This window comes from Anser brachyrhynchus, assembly GCF_964034855.1.
Source record: "Anser brachyrhynchus genome assembly, chromosome: 4".
Lineage (NCBI taxonomy): Eukaryota > Metazoa > Chordata > Aves > Anseriformes > Anatidae > Anser > Anser brachyrhynchus.
Genome location: NC_137698.1, coordinates 72,086,566 through 72,112,606, shown reverse-complemented (window position 1 = coordinate 72,112,606; position 26,041 = coordinate 72,086,566). Strand labels below are relative to the sequence as shown.

Genomic DNA, 26,041 nt, shown 5'->3' with positions numbered 1-26,041 from the left:
CCCCACTTCCCGCCATTTTCCTTTTCACACATCTCTCCCCATCTCCCTTTTTCTTTCCCCACTTTTTCCCCTTTGCCCCCTTCCTCCCATTCTTTCCCCTTTTTTCCCCTTTTTCTTAATTTGTCTCCCCCATTCCCCCCCCCCCTTTTTTTCAATCAGAAAGCAGGGTGGGTGCCTTCTGATTGCCACCTGCCCCTCAGAGCCCAGTGAACATTTTGGGAATGGCAGAAGGCAGCAGGATGGATATACATATATATATATTATATATACTTACATATATATAATATATATAATTATATATATATAAACTGAAGTTAATTCATTAGCGTGTTCATAAAAATAAACTTTTCAATCAACAACATTCAGAAAACTCAACTGTAGAGGGGACAAAGCACAGCTTAAAGCTTCCTTTATGTTTTTCTCTTTCTCCCCCAGGCCCAATGACAACAGTACTTGGTAAGCTCGGAGCAAACCAAGACAGGGAACCCTTGCTGGTGCCCTGCTCCTCCTCACCTCATCCCCTGCATCTAAAACAACTAAACCCTATCTCCTGAAGACTCTTGCCTCAACAGGCCACACGTTATTAATTTGCTGTGTGCTTTGCTAATGCAGGATAATACATGCCGTGAGGCGATAGAACCGATACCAACGCGAGTCCTGATGCTAATTTACAGCAGAAATCTTTTCTTTAAGCAGACGAAGACACACTTCTTTCTCAGGTGCCCCAAGAGCCGAGGAGGCGGTGGTGCTACGAAGTGCTGACAGGCAACCAATAACAGTGACAAATTATACATTCGTGGCATCTGCAACAATCGATAAAGTGACTCACCAAATTAATAAAATATAGATCACAAAGCACACATTTATATTAAAGAATAATTTCGTGATAACCAAGTAATGCGGACGCTTCCAAGCATAAGATTAAATTACATGCTGAGCAAATCTGGCATTTTGTGATAAACTGCAAAAATAGTCTTTGCAACAGCAACTGAGGAAGAACATTGCTGACATCGTCTATAAACGTGTTTTATAAAGTATAACCAAAAGTAACAAAAAAAAGTCATTGAAGTGGTGGTTAAAAAATTCACAACCATATCCACAATAATTACTTTCGAGACTTCTTGCTTTGTAATTTATTCCTTCAAAAACGTCACCCATTTTGGAGTTAAAAATAAAAAAGTTGCCCCTACATTGGGGACTATTTAAACCAAATTATTTTTTTCTACCCAATTGGACTTCAGCAGCCGTATTTATTGGGATAGACAAAGATCTCCAGCACCTTTACAGTGAGGGGGAATTGTTGGAGGCAGACGAAGCAAGTCCCTTGACAGATGGATGTGGTCTCCCCGAACACGTTGAGGTGCCTTAGGCCTACCCAAAGCATTTCCCTCAGCTTCGGGACGACACAAGGCAGCATCCCGCTGGCCTCCACGAAGGCCCAAACCTACACACGTGGTTAAGGGTCTTACTACAAGATGATCTGCTGCTGAGAAACACCTCAAGAGCTTTCCTAACCCCATGTAAACATGACAGAAAAGGAAAAGAGCGCATCTTATGGCAGGCTTTTCCTGTGAGGAACACCACGCTGACGCATACCCCTCAGCCTCCACCACCCTACCTAACTCACTGCGAAGGAGCTTTGAAACACATCCTAAACTAAGTACTTAAAACACTGAGATCCTGATTATTGAAGTTTACAGTTAATAGTTCCTGAAGCTCCTCAGCACTTGGTCTCTGTTCACTAATTATGCTGGCGTTAGAGGGCTGTCTTAAAACCGGCCTTAATCCTCCGTATCACCAAACGCGCAGTGCTCCCACACAGTATTCATGTGATTAGAGTCCTGCCAGGTCTTCCAAATATTTCTTTTATAGCAAAACATCCATGATTTCCTGGAACTGTACTTTCACAGTTACAATGCTCCAGAACTGTATCAAGTCCAGGGGTATTTTACATGCACAACGTTTGTCTTCTTTCTAAACTTACCCGGATTTCCTCACTAAACACAGGACACAAGGTCTTTCCCGTCCTTCTTGCTAACTAATAAATAACGGAGGCCTAATTCTGAGATGCTGTCATGAAACAAAAAAATCAATTAGAGCCTAAGTGATATAAAACATTATTTGTTTACACTACCCCATTATGAATTGAATTCCTGTTTTAAACAAATGACATTTAATCATACATTAAACATGCAAACAGGAACATATTTGAAGTTATAATTCCATCAGCTCTTTCTCATGACATTCGTTTTCTCCAAGGCCATATCCACATTTCAATTTAATCATTTATAGAATATTGCTGAGGTAATAAACAAATATGGGACCTTAAAAAATGGCTTCCTTCTTGGATAAGCTGCTGTCTTCCCTAACTACGGCAACTTAGATCAGTAAAAAAAAAAAATTCTGGCATATTATTAGCAACTTTTAAATTTCCTTTTTTTTTTTTTTTTTTTTTTTTACAAAATGTTCTTTTCTTCAGAATATAGTATCTCTATTTGGAAAACATAACCAATTATTCCTCCCTTCACAGGACCATTTATTTCAAGATTTTACAAATTTTCTGCACATTTTCATTTCCTAAGAAAATACCCACACTGCTATGAGTCTTCTCAGCCACCGAAACGCCACTACACACAGCAGTAACGCATATTTTAGAGAGGCAGCAAACAGGACAAGTTTCAGAATTACACCCACCACCCTCCAGATAAGATGAGGCGAGAGCACTTTTCCTTGCCATAAATTACCACTGCCTCCTATCAGCAATTATTTAACTTCTAAAATAGATGCAACGCAGACAAATTATGAACTATAATTATGCAGCTTTATCCATGATATTGAGACTGCACACATGCATATATGTATATCCTACTCTACTCTAAAATGCAACCGTATGCATAATGTTAAGAACTACCGTCAAATATACCAGGACATCTTTAACTTTTCTCCCAGAATGACAATGTTTCTATCCTAAATATCTGAAAGTCATTCCAGAGGGCAAAAATGCCCACTACTGCTCTTTATCCCTATGGTACCAGTCACTTGATCCCACTGTATTTTCTTCCCCAAATCCTTCCTCCTTTGCAAACCACAGTGCAGAAACCTAAGTTCAGAGGAGTCAGAAGGACCACCAGCCGAGCTCCCCAAGGGACAAAACACAAACCGAAACACCACCAAGTGCAACACTGAAGCCCCATCAGGTCCAGACAACCATATTCTTAAATATACCCAAAGGCTGGCAGTATTAGGAGCATTGCGCACAGTTGGCCTGTTCATGGCTGCTGCTAGACACAGGACACTGACCTTGACAACATTTATGGTCTGATCCAGCTCAATGATCTTTTCATGAAGTACTTCCAGACGAAGTCACCTCATACTTCTCTTGGAGAAAAAAATAGAGTTATTGAATAACTTAAGTCACTACATGAAAACAAATGAAAATTAGGCTATTCTTGCACTGACTCAGCACAACCTCTGCTATGTTCTCAAAGATGCTTTGGTCTTGGTAGGACCACCGTTTCTCCCAAGGAAGCCACACTTCTGCTCAATCTCTACCATGCCAAGAAGTGCTGCCCCTCCAACAGCTCCTCTTCATGCATCCCATTGTTCAGATATCCATCTTAGACGCAGGATAACACTGCAGATCTTTAAGAGAACCATTGCTTTCCAGGTCACTGTTAGCTCCCACACCTCTTCAGAAGCCCTGCTCCTACCTGCATGGCCTCACGTTTGCCCAGAGCTGGCACCAGCGCTTGCTGGGCTAGGGAAGGGCAGATGCATGCAGGGGTCTGGAAGTGGGCTCAGCAACCTATGTGCTCAGGGATTCAGTATTTCTTTCGTTCACTTCCTAAAACATCAAATTTACAGCATTCATTATGCAGTGAACGTTATGTAACAATCAGCTTGGGTGACTTGTTAAACCTAAGCATTTCTTGACATTCTTCCTTGCGCTCCTATAGGGCTTAAAATATGCCAGATTCCCTCACATCTGGGTTCTCCACAGAAACTTAATAAAAAGATGGCAACTTAATGCAGTTGTCTTTTTCCATGCTGGCTTTCAATGGTGATAGAATATATTGCTACAATAAAAAGCCTTGATACTTTCTGATTTAAAGCACAAGACAAATGCTATTTTTAAAGTCAAAACCTGTTAGAATGATGGGGATGGGGCTGGAGTTTTGGTTTCTTCTTGGAAGAGTGAAGATTATTTTCTTCTTTACTTAGAGTGAAAATTTTGAATATTGTACATGCACATTTCACATCATTTTGCAAAACTGTCAACAGCAGATATGTGCTTCCTACTTTGAACTATCTCCTTGTGTTGCAACCTTCATCTAAATTTGAAAATATTTTGGTAAACATAACTGATGTTTCATGGGTGTAATCTTGAGAGCATAAGGAATTTAAGAAAACAGTTGATGCTGTACTAAAATCTAAAATAGTCTTTCAAGAAATCATCCGCTCTCTCAGATCAGCAAGCTAATAAGATAACCATCTAGAAACGGGGATCTGTAGTCCCTCTACTTCCTCCTAAATTTTCCTCCCTGTAGAGTTGTTTTGGAGCTATTGAGCTCCTTTTGAAGAATACTTGCATGTTCCATTGTGGTGAAATATTTAATACATTAGTTAAATAAAAGATAGTTTTTCTTCTCCTAACGCGTTTATCCAAGTACTTGTATCACAATGTTCACCAGAATGGGCTTTTACTCCAAGTGCAGATTGTCGCAGATAGGTAACAGTAATAAACACCCACACTTTTCCCAGATAAAGAAAATAGTGTGAATAGAACACTAAAAGTGCTACTGGCACAACATATATCTTAGAAGCATAGGGCTAAGAAGGATTTTGCTTGGGACATTAAAGAGACTACACAAAATAAGTCCTGTCATCAACTTGAGCTTCCAGTCAAGGAAACCCTTTGGCACCCCTCTCACTGGATTGCTGCTGCAGAATCTGGGCACTCTGGCAATCAGGAAACCTCCTCTAGGACTCAGCCTCAGTTAATTCAGCATTTATTGCTCCTGGTTTTGCTTCTGTGGCCATCAGATTTCAGTTCTTTCACTATTTCTCCATACTGTGTCTCTCTAAAGATGAATACTTTAAACTCCTCACATCTCCCTCTTACCTGATAGTCTCTTCACCTCCCTCAAACTGTTCAAAAAAAAATTGAACTCACACTGATAAAGCAGAGAATTCTGTTCACTTGTTTTTATGCATGCCACAGGGGCTGCTAACGCACATCCTGTGATCATCCAGCACTATTTATCTATAATGAGGATCTTGTTCTAAGTTCCCGTTTTACAAAACTCTGCCATTACTCACTTAGAAGATATGACCTTCGATTTTGATTTCACTTCTATTAGCCCAGTTTTTCAATGTCATCTCAGTTATTTCTGTACAATATCCTGATTCTCTTCTATATTTAGGATGCCTTCCAATTCTGTCATTAGCACAACCCCTCTACTGATGCCAGGTGATCCACATTAAATAAGTCAAGCTCAATACTCTGCTGGTAACCTCTCTGGCATAGCACACCTTTTAGAAAAAGGTTATTTCATCTCAAGAAACACCTGCCAGTGATTTATGCAGGTGAAAATAATAATTCTTTGGCTCTTTGGTCCAGCTGCAAGCACCATCCTTTCTTTGTTGCTTCCTTAGGCTCAGGGTTAAGATATACAGAATGAAATTGTGCCCATGGTTGCTTGCACAGTGTCTGGTCCTTGTAACATCACAGGGCATTATTCAACAGGTGATAGTGAGTGCTGTTCTCTGGCTCCAGGTCTTCAACACCACTGGGCAAACCCTGAGGAATCAGCCTCCTTGGCTGGAGTCACACACGTGCTTTGTGGATGCTTTAGCACCACCAACCTTCAAGAAGGCAAAAACCAAACCTTAGCTTGGTTCCTCACTTCTCCTTGAGTGCTTCTGGTAGCTCATAAGGTAGAGGTCTGTAATTCTCAGCAGCAGTAAACACTGGTTTTTAGGAGTCTCAAATTAATTCACAGTACGCTTCTTAGTATTCCATAAAACACGCACCACTTGCAAGTGCTGAGGGCTGAGCTGAAGCTTTTTTTTTTGAGCCAGGTAACGTCTGGATTTCAAAACAGTGGTTGTTTGTAAGTGGAGAAATGCCTGGGGAAGGCACGAGAGGCTGCCCCGCATGCAGCTTGCCTGCCTTTGGCGTACCGGAGCCTTCAGAACCCCTAAGAAATGGTTCTGCCAAAAAATAAAATAAAATTAAGTAGCTTAACCATGTTTAGAAGCACTGCCAACACCGAGGCGTCAAACCAGAGCGTTTGCCCGTACCTGTCTCCCTATCCCCAGAATGATCAAACAACGTCTTTAAAGCGGTCCAAGACAGCCTGCGAGGCGTCAGAGGCGAGAGGAGCAGAGCCAGGAGGCACGGCACGCTGCAGCCACCGCCTCTGCCAGGAGCATCCTCGGGGTGAGCCGTCCAGAGCCCAGCCGTGCTTATCGCCAAAAGGACGGGATTTCACTGCAGAGAGACGGCAGCAGCTTGAGGACCAGCGCCGAGGCGTGTTCAACAAAACGCTGGCTTTTAATTACACAATTACGCAGGGCTCAAAGACGCAGCGCTGAAGTTCGGCAGGCGCTCGGCAGAGCAGCGTTACACAACTCTCATTCCTGGCACCCAACCTGCTTCAGCGGTTAAATGCTGAAGCCACATGCGTGCAAGATGATTTTTCTTAAACGCTTACAACAACAACAATATAGTCATAGTTATGAACTTCAGTTAGTTTTGTGCTCATTAAATCACAGCTGTTTCCCCTTGATGTAGTATTAGATCAGACATCACTAAAACTGCCTTTGTGTGTGCGTGTATATATATACACACAAATACACTTTTCCCTTTGTTCTGCAAAACAAACTCTAAGTAGAAAAGTGCTTATATTAAAGCGATGTAGAATTAAATGTCAATTAACAGTTAATAATAGTCTTAAGATAACATTTCAGTTCTATCATAATGCCATAATAAACTACCTGCAGAACTGACATTGTTTGGTTTCAGCTATTGTTTTCCCTTGGAAAGAAACTACCAGTTGATTAAAAATCCTCAATGATCGTAAGCATTAACAGCTCAACTGGAAATGCTTAACTTCGCTGTTTGCTCACAAGGAGGTCAACACACCTCATTTCACTCGCCTACCTGCTCATCGCAGCTCTGCAAACAGGAGAAAGGGTTTATATATATAATATTATACATATACAATATTAATAATAGATGTAATTAAAGTTATTAGCATACTCCTTTAACCGAAACAGATGTACTCTCCTTCCCTCCAGTCCTCCATAAGCTCTTTGGAAGAAAGATAACGCAGAACCTAGCACGCTGCAAGCAGCACAAACCATAGGAGATGCTCTATGTGGCACAACCTTCTATTTAGTCTACCCAGAGTGACAGTATTGTTCAATTAGGATAATATAAACCCATTTTTCAACGATACGTACATATTTGTTTTTGAAACGATCTGAAATACAGAAACCAATCCATTTATTGAAGACACAAAACTGGACAGAGATATGCAGTAATTAACGTCCTTCATTGTCTTCTACATTGACACTCTTACCAGAACAAGACTTCTCACCAGAGCAAGACTTCTTCATGCAGTCCATCTTTTAACATGCAAAGGAACAGAACGGTTTTGATGGGTAAATCAGAAACAACAGCTTCAATTTTATTTTTAAGATCATCCATTCCTATGTTCCTTTTTGGAAGAGTTTGGAGGCTTCAGAAGCTCTAAAAATGGTTCTGCCAAAAAAAAATAGAGGCTTGAGCGTTTTTAGAAGCACTGACAATACTAATGCTTCAAACCAGACTGTCGGCCTGTACCTGATGTTCCTTTCTGTGAACACAAGACCTCTGTACTTCTACAAAAAGCAGCAACAGATACTGTAATGAAGTCTGAACTCTACGATACTCTGAAGCATCTAATTTCAGTTCTTTTGACGTACATCTACATTGCATTTTACCCACATACCTCATGGCTAAGTTCATTTCTACATAAATTCACTTAGCAAATATAGCTTGTAGGAGCATTTAACAATGTACCACGTCAAGCAACTTCCACATGCTAGGCTAGAAGCATTTTAGAATGTTAGGAAAAGGACATAGAGCTCAACAACTAGCTGCATGCATCTTTTTCCACCATTAACCTAATAAGAAGGTGACAACTGGCAGCAGGATGGGCTTAAAACATCCTCTGGCATATTCTGCAGTACGACAAGCACGGTCCAGGTCACTTAACAGGAGTACACATCCTCGTTGCTTCTCCAACAAAACAATACTGCCGCAACCAGCTGCTTACAAAGTACCCAGTGCATTATTTACAAGGAAATAATACTGTTACAGCATCTGGAGTGACCCTCAGTAAACCCGTATGAATTTTTCAACATATGGCCTCTATGTTGCCCCACTGTCAGTGCTCAATGCCCTCTTTTAACCTATCTGCCAAAACATGAAACATATTTCAGATGACAAGAAATAGATGCAAGAAGTGCTTTAACTTAATTCCAGCTGTAAATAGTTGGAGGGTAGTGACAAAACGCAAGAGATTTCCAGTTTTATAGGAACACATTTCCAATCTCTTTGGTAAGGTGACATCTCTGTACATACCACAGGACAAACGGGCTCCAAAGGCACCTTTGCAACATCCATCGGTGTGTTTCTCGCACCGCTCCTGACGACTCCTCAACCAGCAGAACAAACGCACGAGCGACAGATGAGCAGCTTCCATCGTGTCCCAAGGACTCACAAAAAATCTAACCATTGTAAGTGCTATGAACAAGGTTATTTTTATTTAAACACAGAAGAAACACTCCATTGAGTTGAAAAAAAAAAGGAAAAATATGAAGACATTTAAGAAGGCAGAAAAGAGCACTGGAGCTGTCCTTGGCGTGGACAAAGCTACACTCTTGACAAGAGTTGAAAAGCAACAGCCTCTCAAGAAGAAACTAGTATCAACTTGTTTGAACTAGAAACTCCCCATGCAAGCTAAGCAAACAATGTTATCCTTTCAATAACCCCAATACTTGAAACAGAAATAGCCAAGCAAACAAACACGTTCAACAATATTTTGTCCTTCTGTAGTATCTCTCATCTGGGCCACAGAATTTTGTGTTTAACACTAGGATGTGTCAATTTTTATACTGTAAAGAAACTAGAAGAGATTTCAGTCCCATGAGAGCCTCTGTATTGCTTGACTGTCTCCACACATGCAAACTTCACAAGGTGTAATTAACCAAATGCCCTAAACAGGCATTTAAACAGATATTTAACCACATTAAGTGTCAAATACTTCAGAACAAGAAAGCAGGAGTCATTACAAGAACTCAGATTTAACAGTAAGACCCACACAACACTGTGGAGGGTAAAAGAAATGAAAAGCAGCAGGATGATGGTGCAAGAATAGTAATTCATCTTTATTGGAAGTGCTGCATTTGGGGCAGAAAAGTCTTTGCAGACATCCGTAGAGTATCAAGCCCTACAAGAGTGATGTCCACAGTACCCGGTTAGGAAATCCAGTCTCATCTCTTTGAAATCCAGCACCATTTAAAACACTTCCTGCTATAAACACTTCTAATGTACACAAGGAAAAGCCGTGTTGATGTAAGTGATTATAGGACAGTATTAAAATAGAAACATGTTTTTACTTTTATTATGAAAGGCTGCTCTGTAATTATTATGTTGTGCCTAAATAATTTCTAAACTGTCCCTAGAAAGACTGGACTTAACTCTTTTTTTTTATTATTTTTAATAAGTACAATGGATGGGGAGAAGAGAAAAAAATCAGTCACAGCACAGTAATATTCCAGACATGAAATACTGTTACAATGAGAACATCAACTGAATGTCACTTGATTATATAACATCTGATAAATCAAAACCAAGAGGCACCAAAAAATGTCAGACGCTAAGCTATCCCCCTCACTTTTCTTCAAACTATTTTTAATCAGGTTCTCATTTTAAAATTGCTCAGTTATTCCATTTGCTGAGAACAGTATATTCTGAATCTGAAACACCCCACCCACCCCACCTCCGTCCGCTGAAGAAGAAATCCCATCACCGAAGTCGTAAAGTGGCTATTTAAAAGCGACCATTTGAAAAGACCAAATTTTCCTTTAATCCACTAGACTTTTGGGGGGTATGAGGATATTTTTTTTTAATGTAAAAGTAGACTGAAAAATATATCTGACAACTTCTTAAAGAAGCGACAAAACTGATATTCAACTTCCAAGCAAGCAAAGGATCTAACCAACAGGATCCACCGCAGGCAGAGCCCAGGACAGAGCTCCTACCCTAGCTACGGGGTGCAAGGAAAGGGGCAAAGACCCTGTAAGCTTAGAAAAACTAACCCCTCACAACTTTTTTTTTTTAAACAGTTCTTGTTAATTTCTCCCCAGTAACTAGAGTTCAGGACTGCTAATGCACGTTTTTGTACAATAATTGCTTGATTTTCATTTTTTTCCTATTGAATTTAGAGCATATTACACTCAAGCTCTTAAAAAAGAACTGTAAATCAAAAGAGAATAAGAATACTGAGCCTGTATTTAAAAAATGTTTATAGTCCCAAAAATATATGTAAACCAACTTGCTATGACTCACTGTGATCTAGTCATGAAAAAATTGAAGGGACTGAATTACCTGTCAAAAAAGAGACGAAGAAGCTTAAATATTTTTTTTTAAATACAAAATTGGCAAAAAAAATTGATGGTGTTACTGCGGCTCAAGAGCAGAAACAGACTCATATGTAACGGACTTGTAAAGTAACCTGTTACTTACACAAAACCACAAAATGGTAGCAAAGTATAAGTAAACAGATTGCATTAAATTAGTTAATACTCTTCTAGGGTTCTCAATATTTCTGGTTGTTCAAGCCTGGAACAAAAATAAGTAAGTGTATGTCTATAGGGAATCTAGCACTTCAGGCTTGAGAGGAGATGAGGTGGAGAGGCAGGATGTGTAACTGAATGTGCCCTCTGGAAGCCAACTTAGTCTCAACTGTTTTAAGGTTACTGACACTCCAGAAAACCAAAAAACAGTTATTAGGGACATGAAATACTACACCTGTGGAAAATACTCTTTGCATTGTTTTCTTGTGCTTCTCCAAAGCTTTGATTTACTCTGGACTTGAGCGGATACATTTCTTTTGCTATGAATCAACCAACCAGTATGAAAACTGCTGAATTTGAGGCACTGAATACGCAAACCTACAAAGTTCAGAGATTATATAGATCACTGTTGTTGAATCTTGACTATTTTCTTCATTAATGTCAGTAGAAGCATACATAATAGGCATCAGTGAAATGATGAAAGCATTGACCAGAAGAATGAACAGTTGACAAGAGTTTTTTGCTCAGATTAGAAGAGGTGTGTAACTATCCAGTTACCAAAAGAAACCTTGTTGGTTTTTTGTCAGAGAACTGTTGAAGCAGCTGATGAGCCTGCTTTGGGACAGTGGAGGCTGTATCAGCCACTGGCAAATAACGACTGACCAGGATCACCACCAGAATCCATATAACCCACTATATAGAAAGGGAAACCATGTACGGTCCTCAATTTCAGTACATACTCTGGGTGTCACAGAGACTACTTTCTCCTTGAAGAAGAGATTTGAGAAAATCTCCGGAAGAACGAAGACGTTGCAGTTAGGAAAACAGATTTACGGCGCCAGTCCTGAAGAACCGCACAGTAGTACCCCACAGAGTATTTTATCCTGTAGACATTCCAGCAACACAGTCTCATTCAAAGAAGACAAGCACCCATTAACCTTTAAGTTTATGAGTATTTTTAAGCTTCTACTTACCTTAGCTGAAGGGATTAAAAACATCACTTTGCATACTAACATACAGAAATCAGTGTAAGAATTGAGCTGCACGATAGGCTGAATTAATCATTATTTTAATAAAGTCTTGCTGTTAGCTCCAGAAAAACACACAGCCCCCATTCTATGACCTCCAGAAACAGTAAGGGGCAGCAGAAACATCAAAACTTTCCCCTGCATCTCCAACACAATGGGGTGCACAGCAGAGATAAAGACACACCCAGCACTCTCACCTCAGACAGGCAACCTAAGACAACCTGTATCGTCTCTAGCTGGAAGTATTTTAAAGGTTTATCAACTTCTGTCACCTCCGAAGACTTGCCAAAAGTCATCATCTGGAGCTCAGAAAAATGTTATCATTTTCTTCAATACATTTAATATGTAACAGGCCCGCATGATTTACTCTACTGGCAGATTTTAGTTTATTTGAAATGTTAATTGGTAATTAGTGAAAACAGCCTTTGTTATAAACAGCAAAATTATAGATGTGCAATTTTTTTATTCTAATTATATTACTTCCTCTAGTTTGTTATACATTACACATTTGTTCTATCACTCACACAACAGTGAGTTTGCTGTTTCCAGAAAAACAAAACTGGGTCTTCTTTCATTTCACGACAGTACACCGAGAAAGTGCATGCAATAAAAAAAAAGATAACTACCACCAGTTTTTAGTATAAAGGTAAAGACATATTTGTTCTCAAGCTCTTTTTTTTTTTTTAATTAATGGTTAACTGACAATAAGTTTGCACTTCTTTTTTTTTACTGATATTCATTGCACATGACAAGCATCGTGCTGAGAAGCACATATGTAATAAGGTTTATTATTTCTATTTTCTTGTTCCTCTTTGCCAAAAAGGCACAGTGAAGCCCATCTGTTGTATTTCCTGGCTGAAGTTAGACAAGAAAAGAAAACTCTGCACAGCGCTATCACTGCAAGTGATATTGATTAAAGCACAGTTTGGAGATAGGATCCAAAGTGCTTAGAGCAGGCATTCTGCCTCACTGGTATACCCAGATGAAAATAAGGACGAAAAGCAAATAAAATATAGCACACGGGAAATTATCACCAGGAGACATGTAGTCCTGGAATCTGGTCAGGCAGATCCCTGATGCAAGGGCTTAAGCAGAGGTTGAAGCTTCAGACAATTGTTTCTGTATCTTCAGATCTGTTTGTTTTGTGTTTCTTTTTCTTTCTTTTTTCTCATCAGTGTTTTTTACTTCAGGTCAGTTTATAACTGAAACATTCACCTAAAAAAAATAAAGTATCTTTGCTGTGCCTTTTTTGTACCTTGGGATGCAAAAGCTCTGACAGGGCATACAGGCTGCAACTTTTACTTTCTCAAGGAAGATGGATAGTCTTTTTTTTCCCCCCTGCGCACATTGTATGTCTTTACAATGTTTCAACTGTACCAACTTCCTCACCTACGAGGTAAGAAATGTTCTTCCTTTTATCTGTCAAGCAACATAATTAATTCCATGTTACCTTATTACGTGAAGGTCCATAAGCAATCGGATGTTGGTAAAATCAGTTGGGATGATGCTAATTGATTCTAATATTAGGAAGAAGGGTCACCAAACATCAGAATTAAAGGGAAACAAAAATCTACACCACTTATTTTGAAGGGAACAGGGGTAGGCAGAACACCCAAGAATGGCTGCACGTTGACTACATGGGGAAAGTACAACTTTCTGAATTGGAAACAGTTTAGTATTTAAGAAAGCACTCATGAAACTGAAAAGGTGTATAAACCCCAACCAAAACATGTAACTGTCAACCACAAAAAGAAGACAGAGTTCCAAATACAGCACAGAATAATCATAGGCAGTACCATCGCAACACACAGGGGTTTCAATTAAAACATAAAGCAATCCAACCTCTTAATGTCAAGGTAATGCCGAAACCCAGGCAGTTATTTGCAGCGTGGATGCAAACACCAACATGATTGCAAAACCTAGGATTAGGCACAAACACACAAAATATTTTCTCCTCCCTGTTCCCCTCCTTCAGAAAGTAAGCACGCTTGTATTGCTTTTAGGGAGTGTCAGAAAGCAATGTTCTCAACATTAACATTAAAAACACAGCACAGTCAAGAGCCTAAGATACACTTGGGCTCCTTAATGCACACTGATGCAGGAATAAGAGTTATCTTTTTCATGAAGATGCAGTAGTAGTCATCACTGTAACTTCCAAAAAAATGCTCTCCTGTAATAAGTTCAGGTTCAAGGTTGAACTGCACAAAGACACTCTTAGGCTCAGATCCTTATTAGCCCTTACAGCACCTAAATTAAGTACCCAGATCAAGGTAGAAGTTCCTTTTATACGTGATTGGAAAGGACAGAAATATCCGGACCGTATCATCTCAAGTAAAATCCCAGTCTCTTTATGAACTACCTTTCTTCCTCCACTGATTAGCAAGGTAGCTTAACTTGGCTTGCCACATCACTGCGAAATTCAAGTACAATAAGAAAAGAGTTCATACAGCAAACAGCCAACCTCCACAGAGTTTGTCAAACCTTCTCCTTGGGGATCAAAAGATGCTTCAATCGCCATGGCTGCTGAACTGGTGTCCTCATTGAAAGTGCCAGCAGTGTTTATTAACTGCTATCAATGGTGGTAAAAATGATAATGCAGGTTTGGTAATAAAGACATTAAACAGCATCTCATCTAAAAAGACAATTTTGTATTGGCATTCATTATATTTCAATAGTGTGAGATGGATAACATGACAATAAATCAAAAAAAGTTACCCTTTCAGCTGGACACGAGGTTCTTTTATGTAGGCATGTTTGTTTTGATTTGACTCAAGTTCAACAAATAGTTTCCTTTTATCGTGTAGATGTCTGGGGGAAGGCCAAGGAAAACAGCCATACCAGTTTCATTCTATGCATCTCCACATCTCTCTGTAACTCTATTACTTCTTGGACTGACATTAAAGGCTCAATCAGAAATGCCTGAGTTTACCGGATATTCCCCCATTCTTCCCTCTGCTGTATCAGTGCAATACAAAGATGATGATCTTGCAAAAAAAACACAATAACATATTGTGCAGCCTATAAATGGTTCATGCAGAGTTTACATGTTGAAGATAAAGAATGCTTGGCACGGACAGAGTGGGAATCGAGACCATCCACTAAGACAAACTGACAAATTTTTGTAGATGCCTGTTAGTCAATATTTTTCTCACAGTCCTTGTTTTAGGGTATGATCCTCAGTTCAGTTCAATTTATACATTTTTTTTTCCCACTACATAGGTAAATCTCACCCTAATTAAACCATGCCTCCCTTATTATCCAAATCTATGGCTGTTTGGAAAGATCACTTTCATGAAGCATTGGACGCAGTCCAAACCGAGGAATTAATTCTATGTACTAACTCTCAAGCATGTTAGAAATCTTAGAGAACTCAAGTGAAGTGGTTCTTGTAACTGTATTACTAAAGCAATAAAACAAATATAGTATTTTACTACTTGTTTAGTAATAGCACTTGACAGCCATACAGCTTTCTAACAGTAAACTAAAATCTGCTTATATTTTTATTACTCCTGCTTCAAAAAAAGCAGTAAAAGACATTACTGATAAAATTCTTGTAAGAAGTAGTAGTCATAAGTTCCATCATTTTATTGATACAGTTTATAGCAGCTGTTATATTCAGACACTTGATATATTTAAAAGGACGATCACCTGCACAAACAAAGAATTTGTCAGTTAAGAATTTTTTTAATTACTGTGAACTATGCCAGCAGAAGTTTAGCAGTGGTTTCCATTTGAAAACTCCCAAGTAAAAAAAAAAATCTGTCCTTTATGCGTGATAAAATCTAGTGACACAGCAAAAAATTGCTACTGCAGTGTCCTCAAGGTATGCCCTTCGTAGAGTCCTGCACCGCTTGCTCAGATGTGCTGCAATAATCCATTAAGTAAAAATCATTTACATGCACAAAAACAGCTCAACTGCTGAATCATGAAAGTATGTAATAATTATGGTTTATAGCTTTTTTGCTCGATGATGGTACTATTTTCTTTCAGATTTTCTCTGTAAATATGTTTCAATTATTCCTTAATAGATACAGTTACTCAGATAAATTATTAAGTACTGAACAGTATTATTCTGTAATCATTCGGAGGTGTTGGCTTTTTTTAAGCTGACTTTTCACCTTGCTGTAAAACCAATAACGTCTCAGACCTCATAATAAAAATATTATCATTTCACAGCTAAGGAAACAAATACAGTGGTAAATTGCTTCCACCAGGACTGTAAACACAGCTGGCTAAGCCTTGTTCAGATCTCACATATCTTTAACCACACACCACACCGCTTCAGGAGATCTGATCAGAGATTTGTTACATACATCATTCACATGCTGCGAATAACCAGAGGGACGTGATACTGAGAGGAACTTTTTTTTTGTATTTTTCTTTGCTTTTAGGTATCCTGCCTCTCTTTCTTTAAACGCTTCAGCAATTCTGAGTTAGACAAAAAAACAAAAAAACAGAAGCAGGCTCTAAAGTTAGCATTTCTTTCAACACCCATAAAACATATATCTGGGGTCACGAAAAGCAGTGTTATTTATTGCACTGAAAGGCCTGATAGAACAGTACTGGAAACGCACAGCAGCACGTACCTGGGGTCCTAGGTTGGTGGTGTGATACACAGCAAGTGGGCAGCGTTCCTTTCACTTTTGACTCTACTGGTGTCATAGGGGGAAGCCTCGAAAAATGGGAGAAAGACCCTACACAGTTCTACCAGAGTTTGTGGAAGGAAAAGAGAAGCCTTCTACAACCAAGGGTACACGAACAGCTTCTAAAAGGTCGAGACCAAAGACACGTTTTGCTTAGCAGCATTTTTTCCTGCTGCTGGATTTGGGATAAAAACAGTGAGACAAAGAACACGGGAAAAGGGCAAGACGAGTAATTTGTCTCCAGAACGTCCTCCTGCCTCCAGGAACGCGTGACTCAAGAAAGCCTTGAATCAGAAGTGTCTTAACGAACCCTGTGGATTGCTCTTCCACAAACGCACCTCCTCACTTCTTCAGCCCTTGCGCAACCTCAGTAACCTACTACATCCTGCAGCAAGGAGTTTCATAATTCAGGTGATGTGTGAGGAAAGGCTTTCTACACCTACGCACAGCAGTTGCACTGGGTGCCCGCTGGTTATTGGGCTGGCAGCGGAAACAGTTTCGCAAAGGCAACAGGCTCGGGGTGTAGGACACATCTGTGGGAAGTAGGAGCACTGCTTTATAACCCAGGGCTGGGGAGAGTATTTTAACTGCTACGCTTCCATTAAAGTAGGTCAAAATCTTCCTGCTTATTCCCAGAAAGGGACTCGGTGTTCTGCCTATCAATAGCGGAGAGTGCAATGCTGAGTCAGGTCCTTTTCCAAGCGCAGCTCATCAGGACTTTTTCCAACGAGAAGCACTATTGCTCCCTACCCCCACTTGCCAATTGGATCCACGTACAGTCAGTGGAGGAAAGCACAAACTCCAAGCAATTCCTGCTTTGCTCTCTGCAAACACCTACTTTCAACTACTCCAGCGCTCCTCAGCAGCCTCCCTGCTCCAGACAGGATGCCAGACAGCTCAGACACCTGAAACTGACATTTTCAGAAGAAATCAGCAAAACAAAAAAAAATCCACAGTGTATAGCTTAATTCTGCTACTACTTCTCATCTTCAAACCACATGGCTTTTTTTAAATTCAATTCTTATTTCCCTCATAGCAAACTGAAGAGTCCAGAATACAGATGGGTAGAGAGTCTCATTTTAGGCTATAAGATCAATAATCAATAAGCAACTTGTGATTTAATTAAAACATCATGCACATTGCTATATCCCTAAAACATGACTTGAGCCTGTTTTTCTTATTTCGAAACAATAAAGAAAGAAAAAAAACACAAGGAAAATAAAATAGCCTGAGAAAATACCAGAAAAGAAATACAGAACTTCGTAACTACCTGATTTACCATATACTTTTGCCCCACAAAACATTTAAAGGTCTTTGTGGATAGCATGGTGTTGGCACAGATATCTTAATATAAAATCTGTAACTCCAATACACACATTTTCCACTATTACTTCTGACTTGCCTAATGCTGAATTTGGTGAATGACACCCTGGCTTATCATGCAGTCCTGAACATTTTTCCACCTTATTTTGAAGGCAGTTAAGGTTTTTGGAGAAGAGGCACTGTCATGCTGTTTGGTAGGAAAAAAAGAATAAAAAGAAAAAAAAGGTTAAAAAACCTGTGAGGGCTAATATCCGAGCTTCAGAAAAGCTGAATTCTGAAAACATCCCCTTCAGCCTACACTTCAATCATATTTTCTGCCATTTAACATGCTAATCTTAAGCATTAATGGAACATCTTCAAATGGTTTTTGCATCTTAAAATAACTTTACTAACATCTGAAACCACAAGGCTAGATACATTTTTGCCTTGGTAGCAGCTCTGCTGATTCTCTGCTTGCTGATAACATCATGTGATCAATCTGATTCTTAAATAAACTCAGCATAATAAGGAAGCTGTGACTTACTGTTACCTTCTGAAGAGGACAGAAAAAACCTTGCAGGAAGTACAGTAAAGCTAGATGAGCGTCACTGGTTTGGGCTAAATACTAAAAACCATTCCTTAATACTTTACGATTTGGGGGGAAACATGTTAGAAAACAAAATTAGCAACACAGATAAGGAGCGGCCATGGATGGAGCAAGTGCAGGTGAACACCAAGCCTGTGCTTGAAAGTAGCCGGTTCAAAGTCTTGGCTTTAGGTGCCACAAAGGACAAAATATTGACAATAATGCCAGCATTTCTCTTGTTACCTGGATGGTCACCAGTGAATGAGTATCTTTCTCTTTTTTGAAAATTAATTCTCTTCTTCTCCCTTGTACTTTTATACCAAATGCTTTTTGTTGTCTTGCCCAACAATCCTTTAATGCTAGTGGAAGCACATAATTTAACTACAATTTAATTGATAAAAGGGAAATACATCATTAATAGAAAACAGCAAAAATATTATGCACGTCAGTAGATATAACAATGTAGACTGGCTTGGGATGGGTAGGTAAAATAGTCAGATTTTACACCCAACCTATACTATGGGTTATATTACTAATGTGAAGGATAACTTGAACTTTTATTTATAATTTTAGTTCACCCTCCACCCCATCTGTGTTCTCCCTTTCAAAATTAAGGAATGTCTGCATGCAATTACCTCTAAGTTTCCAGTTTTAAATATTTTGGTTAAAATCTGAAATTTTAACAGTTTTTTCAGCTTAAACCACCTTAGTCCAATTTGGGTTTTCATGTAATAAATTAGCTCAACTAACCTGAGTATGAATGTATGGATGTTCTACAAATCATGGAAACTGTGACTACTTATTACCTACTTATCTACAGATCATGCACATTCTACATCTATTACTTCATGAAGTGTTGACTTTTAAAAGGTAATTTAGATTTATAAATGAGGTGGCACCTGTAAAGCTGGAAAACTAAGTCAGGATCCGTCCCATGCTTCAACAACATTTGAAAATTTCTGAAAGAAACAAAAAGGCCTTCTCGTCCTACAAAAGGAAAGGGGAACTATCTGGCAGCCTTTCAAATTAATTGCCACAAATAAATCAGCCTCCTGTGAGACGTGATATAAATGTAGTTCAATTTTAATTTCAAATTCTAGTCAAGACGACAGATTTTTCAACAGAAAACATAGCTCTATTCACCCATAAAGAAATGTTGATAAACCTTTAATTCCTCTACTTCATGGAAGATCTGACCAATGAAAGTGTTGTGAACAGATGATGAATATCGGGAACCGGAGTGCAAACTTGTACAAAACACGCTCTGCAGCACTCAGGATGAAGGAAGAACTGAGAGGGGGAAAGTTACAAACCTCATCCTGACCAGAAAACTGCACAAAATGATAAAAATTGGAATAGAAGCAAACTTGTGTAGCAAATCAGAGTGCATAGTAAACCAAAGACAGGTGGCAGAAATAGCATAACTATGAGTTTAAACAAGCCTTTTACGTAAAATACGTTGGATTTTGATACCAAATATGTGGTTATATTTCAAGTGATCCATGTCGTGCATGTTTCCTGTATACTCACATACTTTGATGGAGTTCTGAAGGAAGTTTAATGTTATTAATAATAGGTACTCCAAAATTTAATAGTGTTCTCTTGTCTGTGCTACCTGAGCTCAACCATCACAGTTAATAAAAAATGTTTTCTGTTAAATCAAATATTCATAAATTATTTGCATAGAATGAGGCTAAGTACTTCAAAAAAAATGAACTCGATCTTCCTACCTGAAAATCTTCTGTCAAATTTGATCAACACAAAAGGATAAACTTGCCTGTAAATCATTTAAGAGAGCTTTTAAACCCACAAGCGATATACAGCTTCGATCGGGAACAGTCCAACAGTCTTCATCTAGCAAATATGTTTTCCAATGAAATGCTTACATCGAGTCAAGGAGGTACAAGTCAATCACGCTGCTGGAGTGCCTCGTGAATCTGGGAAGGCCAAAGTTTCTATCTGACAAACGTTTGGCACAACCAGTAGAGCTGACATGGAAATCCCATATGTATTTCTTATGTAAAGGGAGTAATCCACAACTTGGGGGCGGGAGTGCTTCCATGTGGAAATCAGAAGTAGAGACTGAAATCTGCTGTTAGAAAGCATATGCCTGTAGCATGGATTTCCTCAAGTTAATCATTTACAGACAGAACAAGAGATGGAGCAATCTACCATATCTGACACACAAGCCTCCAGACTTGCTAGCTTTTGGAAACATAAGCCAATGTCAGTAGAGCTGTTGTGTTTTTTTTCAGAATCCTGTTTAACATTCTCCCAGCTAAATCATGTCAATACCACTCTCTGCAAAAAACTTCAAGTCTTCATCTAAAAACACTGTAATTGAGAATCCCGTAAACAGTTACATTTTTTAACTATGTGGAAAACTATCTTTTTAGGAACGTATTTGCAAACGCTCCCATTTCATAACAGAGTAATATACTAAGAAATCAGAGCAAATGAAACTTGAGCTGAATAGGAAATTAAAAATTAACATTTAATGTTAATTGATTTCCAGTGGTAATGCACTTGCATATCAACAACAAAATGAATACATCCCAAAGAATACTGTTAGAAAAAGTAAAAAACAAGGAATGACACAGAAGTGATTTTATTTCCTCATTATAGAAGAGGAAAAAAATGATAAAAAGGAGACAGAACTGCAGAGGAAAAAAAGAAAAACAAGAAGAGAGGCAGTTAAAAAAAGACAACTGACCATAGGACCACAGTCTTATCTTTCATTATCACCAGATGCACTGTGGTTATTGTCTTGTTATACCAAGGCCTTTAAGGAGTTGCTCTAAAGTTTCTTTCACCAACTGATACTATTCTAGGATGCAACCATGCATTTGTTCATCAGTGTAATCACAAAAAAAAAAAACTATGAAACAACCACTGATTTATAGTAACAGAGATAAAAGAAAGCAATTGACAAAAAACCCTTCATTTGATGTTTTCAGCTCTGAATGAATTCCCTTCTACCTTCATACATTAACATCTTGGACAAGGAGCAAAGCTCATTCCATCTTACAACATTTTGAGAAGTTTCAAGCTGACACTAGAAAATTAAACAGGAAAAGATTTTATGAACTGAAGGATTTTACTAAAATGCATTTCAGAATTCCAGTTAAGGATTATGACCCAAGAAAACTTCAAAACAAGCTAGTGTCTATTTCAAAAATGCTGTCATTTAATTTTATTAAGGTTCAACTAAGAGATAAGGGAAATATGAAGAAAACGTGGGTCTGGAGGTACGATGTGCTGGTTTTACAAATATTTTATTGTCTTATAAGACTGGAGGAAAGGAGTCAGGGACAATAGCCCAGTGATGATAGCCTCATCTTATCGAAAAGATACAGGCTACAGTCCTAGGTGTCCACAAAATTTTGGACATAAAAAACACTGGAAACATGGTTGAGAAGCTCAAATTTCCCTTCCTGAGTTAGAGCCCTCATAACTGAGCTCAGTTTTCCCTCCTCTTTCTGGCACAATGGATCAATTTTGCAGTAAATAGCTAGCCCAAAAAAGAAAGGGTGATTAACCTCACTAAAACAAAAATAATCATCATCTTCATATTGATGATCTAGAACTCAAAGTTTCCCCATTCCTGGACTCTTACCTGAAAAGCAAGCCACTGTTAAATGCAGTGCCACTTTCCAGAACCAATATAAAGACTCTCAGATGCAAGGAGGGAACGGGACTTGAGTCCAGATGGAAGGTGCTTCCTTGGCCAGGTGACACTTCTAGCCTATGTATTTAATATCTGACCTCCTTTTAGACAGATTTTCAAAGAAAACCAGGCTTATGAAATTGTGTTTGTCCATCTACCTGCCAGGCCCTCCTTAATTAAGTCCTTAACTCAATAGCCAATTTCACCTGAAAGCCGCCAGTAGTCTCAAGGAGAATTAAGCTCCTGAGAGTTTCATTAAGGTATTAAAAAAAAAAGGCATCCAGATGAGAAGGAGGACTCAAAATTAGAGGCCCCACTTTGTGAAAGGCTGTGGCAGGAGATCAGCAGTAATCCCTTCTGTGACACCAGCCGGTCCCCAGACACGCGCTGACTCACCAGCACGCCGGCACCTGAGGCGCGGGCAACCATTGCTTGACTCGAGAGATGCTGGGACATGGCCCTGCACAACTTTCTGGAGTTAAGCACCATCGTGTCTGCTATGTCTCCACAAAACTGGCTGTGTGTGATCACAGAAAGCCTACCTGATTTACATCTGTCTCCTCTGACAGAGCTAACTCTGTTGGAGGATCCTGCCTCGTCTTAAGCGCTCAACGCACGTTAAACTGCTCAAACCTGCAAGAGGAGAGAGAAATCAAGGTAAAGTACAAAGGGACTTCAAGGTGCTTATGATTTTGGATGGGCTTTGAAGTCCCAAGACACCTACCTTCCCATACCTCCCAGCTTTGGGTGCCTGCCTCCTTCTGCTGGTGGGGGCTGAAGCACGTTCCCAGGCTGCAAATCACCGCCCACAGGTGGAAGTCACGCTCCCAGCCCAACATATCAAGCATGTTTTATTGGTAAGAAATCAATAGTCTGCATTGCCATAATCAAATGTAGAATGGGATCGTATTTTTCCCAGGGGAAAAAAATAAAATAAAATAAAGAAACCTGCAAATCATCCTTACTGGCCTTCCAGAGTGAGAGTTATACACCCATTCCTCAATCTGTTATAAAATCAAATTTCAGTATTAACGAACAAAGCTGCTCGCATTGCACAACATGTAATTAAAATTCCTACTACTTCTTTCTAAGCTCCTTCTATTCACTGCCCCACCAAATTATTAAAACAAAGCAGTTACTATGGCAACTAATTCATTCTCTGCATTATTATATTGTTTCTAAACATGGGAGTCTGGTCGTTCCGACTTACGTGCCCTAAATTCCAGTTTGAAATTCGGAACTTTTGTCTCGCCAGAAAAGCCTTTCACAAGCTATGCATTCATGCAGATAAGGATAAGCTAGAGTGCAGCTGCTTTTGTTTATTGCCAGCAGAAATCACTGTTACTAAATTATTTGAGTTTGGTAAATTGATGATGCCTCCGTGCAAGTGCGGAGGAGCACTGGGGGAACGAGCACGGGAGTTCGTGGAGCGCTGCACAAACACGGCCATCTGCGGGTTAGGTGAACCAGCAACAACAACAACTAATGACTGGCAGATGTTGCGGAAGCTGAATAACACCTGCCCAAGTGGTGTTTGAGACCCAGAAAACTGATTCAGTCTTCAAAAAAAAAAGGAATGGCAAGAAACAAGAAGTAGGGATAAAATTACCTGGGAAAGAAGTTTTCCTAGCACTTAAAACTATTTCTTTAAATGTGCACACCTTGACAAAAAGGAACATTTATCATATACTTAATTAACACTTATTATTCTTAATTATCTATTAACAGAAGTCTTAGCATGTTTGTATTTGAGTGCCATCTGGTACACAAGGAAACTTTCTGAAAAATACAGGCAAGATCAAAAGAAGAAAGTCTTTTCTCATCAGCTCTCACTGTCCTTCCTCCATTGTCTATAATTTTTATTGGTTACTTTAGTGTGTCTCCAGTTAATTGGCGGAATGAGAGGTTAGAAAATTCACTGCATAGGATGCTCCTTTGAAAAAACAAGCATTAGGGAAAAAGGAAACATGAGAAATTTTGAGCAACTTCTGGCTGGGGTAAAAAAACAAACAAAAAAATTTCTACTCAAGGTCACATGCAATTTAAGTTTAATTCTCACAGGCAGGGACAGAGGAAGGAACTCTTAATTCAACGTGTCCAAGCAGGGTAACAAACCACTGCACAGTTCTGGATCTACAGAGGTACCCATGGGTGCCCGTGTAGCTGCTCCCAAGGCAGGGTATTTTCAGTTGGCAAAGCCTCCGACTTCAAATGGATTCCAAGAGCATTACAGCCTGCTGTTATTTATATCCCAGCAACTATGAAAGTGTCCCGCAGACTGTTCTCTGTAGGATAAGAAAAAAGAGAAAAGACACAGAAGCATAGAGGCATCTTTTCTTTGCTAAGTTATCTGATTTTGGCAGAGCTAAAAGATAAAACAGGTCTCTGGGCTCCAAACGACCTGCCCATCATACCACCACGACTTTTCTAAGGAGAAGAGAGATATCCGTAAGATCCTCCTCCCCTGGCAAAGCCTCCCTGCCTGCACAATTCCTCCTGTTTAAGGCACCTTTCGAGGTCGGTACCAACCTCGTGGCCCAAGGAAGCAGCAGCAGATGCCTCCACCACGAGGAGACCGTCTCCACTTTCTATTTTCCCATTTCCAGTTGCATAATCACACTCCCACCCCTGCTGCACCGAGGGCCAGAACAAAATAAAATCCTTTTTTGCATCTCAGACTGCATTTCCCTAAGGATGGGAACTGCCTCTATGCAAGCTGAACATGTCTGCTTTAATTAGATGACTATTTAAATTTTTGAACATGTTTACCTAGACACTTAATCTTTGTGCAGTTGTCTCATTCAGCTTTCCAGAGCAGAGTGTAAAGCAATGTATAAAATCTAGGGCTTCTAAAGCATCTTCCCTGACCCCAGGCAGAAGCAACTATACATAACCACCAAGCACTTACACTTCTAAAGCTTCTCAAAGTTGTGCCAGGCGCTCATCTGCACTGCATGCAAGCTAAATCTCGAGTCCAAAAAGCTCTTTAAAGTATCTGAAGATTACTCAGGAATTAGGCAACTAGGTGTGGTTAAATACTCGATTCTAATTCAAATACATACAATATTAAAAATACAATGATTATAGTCCTGTAAACATAGCCATGTTTCAAGCTGTATTCCATTTACCATATTTAAACAAAATTGGCTTTGCTACTTACATGTTTAAATAACAATATTTTGACTTCAGCATACCAGTAAACAGTAGTGCTCTGGATACATCGTAACTGAATAAAACTGCTGCCACAAGCAAGCAGTGTTATTTTTTTCAATGAAAATAAAATTATACCAGCAAAATATGTAATGCTGGGCACCACAAAAGCACAGATTTGCTTTAAAACATTCAACATTAAACCAGTGACCTGAATGTTTCAGCAAAATTTTGAAAAGCTCATTGAGATTCTTTCCTCTGAAGTTTCCCCCTCCTCCCAATTTTCTTGTTAAAATAATGCTTTTCATTAGCAGCTACTGTTCAGCATCATTTAGGGCAGAATGGGCTTTTAAGCTAATTTTCTTTTCATACAGCTCGCATTGTTACTGGTAACACCTCTGTAACCTTGCAGTAGCTTAAGTGCATGCAAATTCCAAAGCTGTTTAGGTGGCACAGAATGAAGACTCGAGTTACTATAGCAGGTTACAGCAGCAATCCAAAAGAATGCCGAGAACACCTTACAAAGCAAATACTGAGTATTGAGGATAAAAAAATAAAATAAAAATAAAAAAGTGAGCCTGTCCATAAGCGGTTCAACCGTATAGTTGTCACGAGAGAGAGGATGTTTTTGCATCAGGGTAAACATACCCCAAATATACAGAAAACTTGCCTTAGCATGTGGGAAGTGGCAAACAAGCTCATTATATGACTACTCATGGTAGCATCATTTTCAATTTGTTCTTACAAGGTCAACTTCTCTTAGCCTGCAGAATCCCCTCCTGTTCTTTGAAGACAACTCTTACATAATAAATATTTT

General features: G+C 39.2%; 1 long non-coding RNA gene across 3 annotated transcripts in view; it reads right to left on the bottom strand.

Moving 5' to 3' along the window:
- Positions 1-190: 190 nt before the first annotated feature.
- Positions 191-26,041, bottom strand: part of LOC308194388 — an 85,363-nt gene continuing 59,512 nt past the window's right edge. The window contains exons 3-6 of one of the 3 annotated variants that reach the window (XR_013950492.1): positions 17,922-22,707; positions 7,605-17,430; positions 1,985-6,493; positions 191-803 (exon numbers count right to left, since the gene is read on the bottom strand). This is a non-coding gene — a long non-coding RNA (uncharacterized lncRNA). Of the gene's footprint in view, positions 804-1,707; positions 6,494-7,604; positions 17,431-17,921; positions 22,708-26,041 lie in introns of those variants that run through there. The other 2 variants (XR_013950494.1, XR_013950493.1) reach the window with 2 other exon arrangements.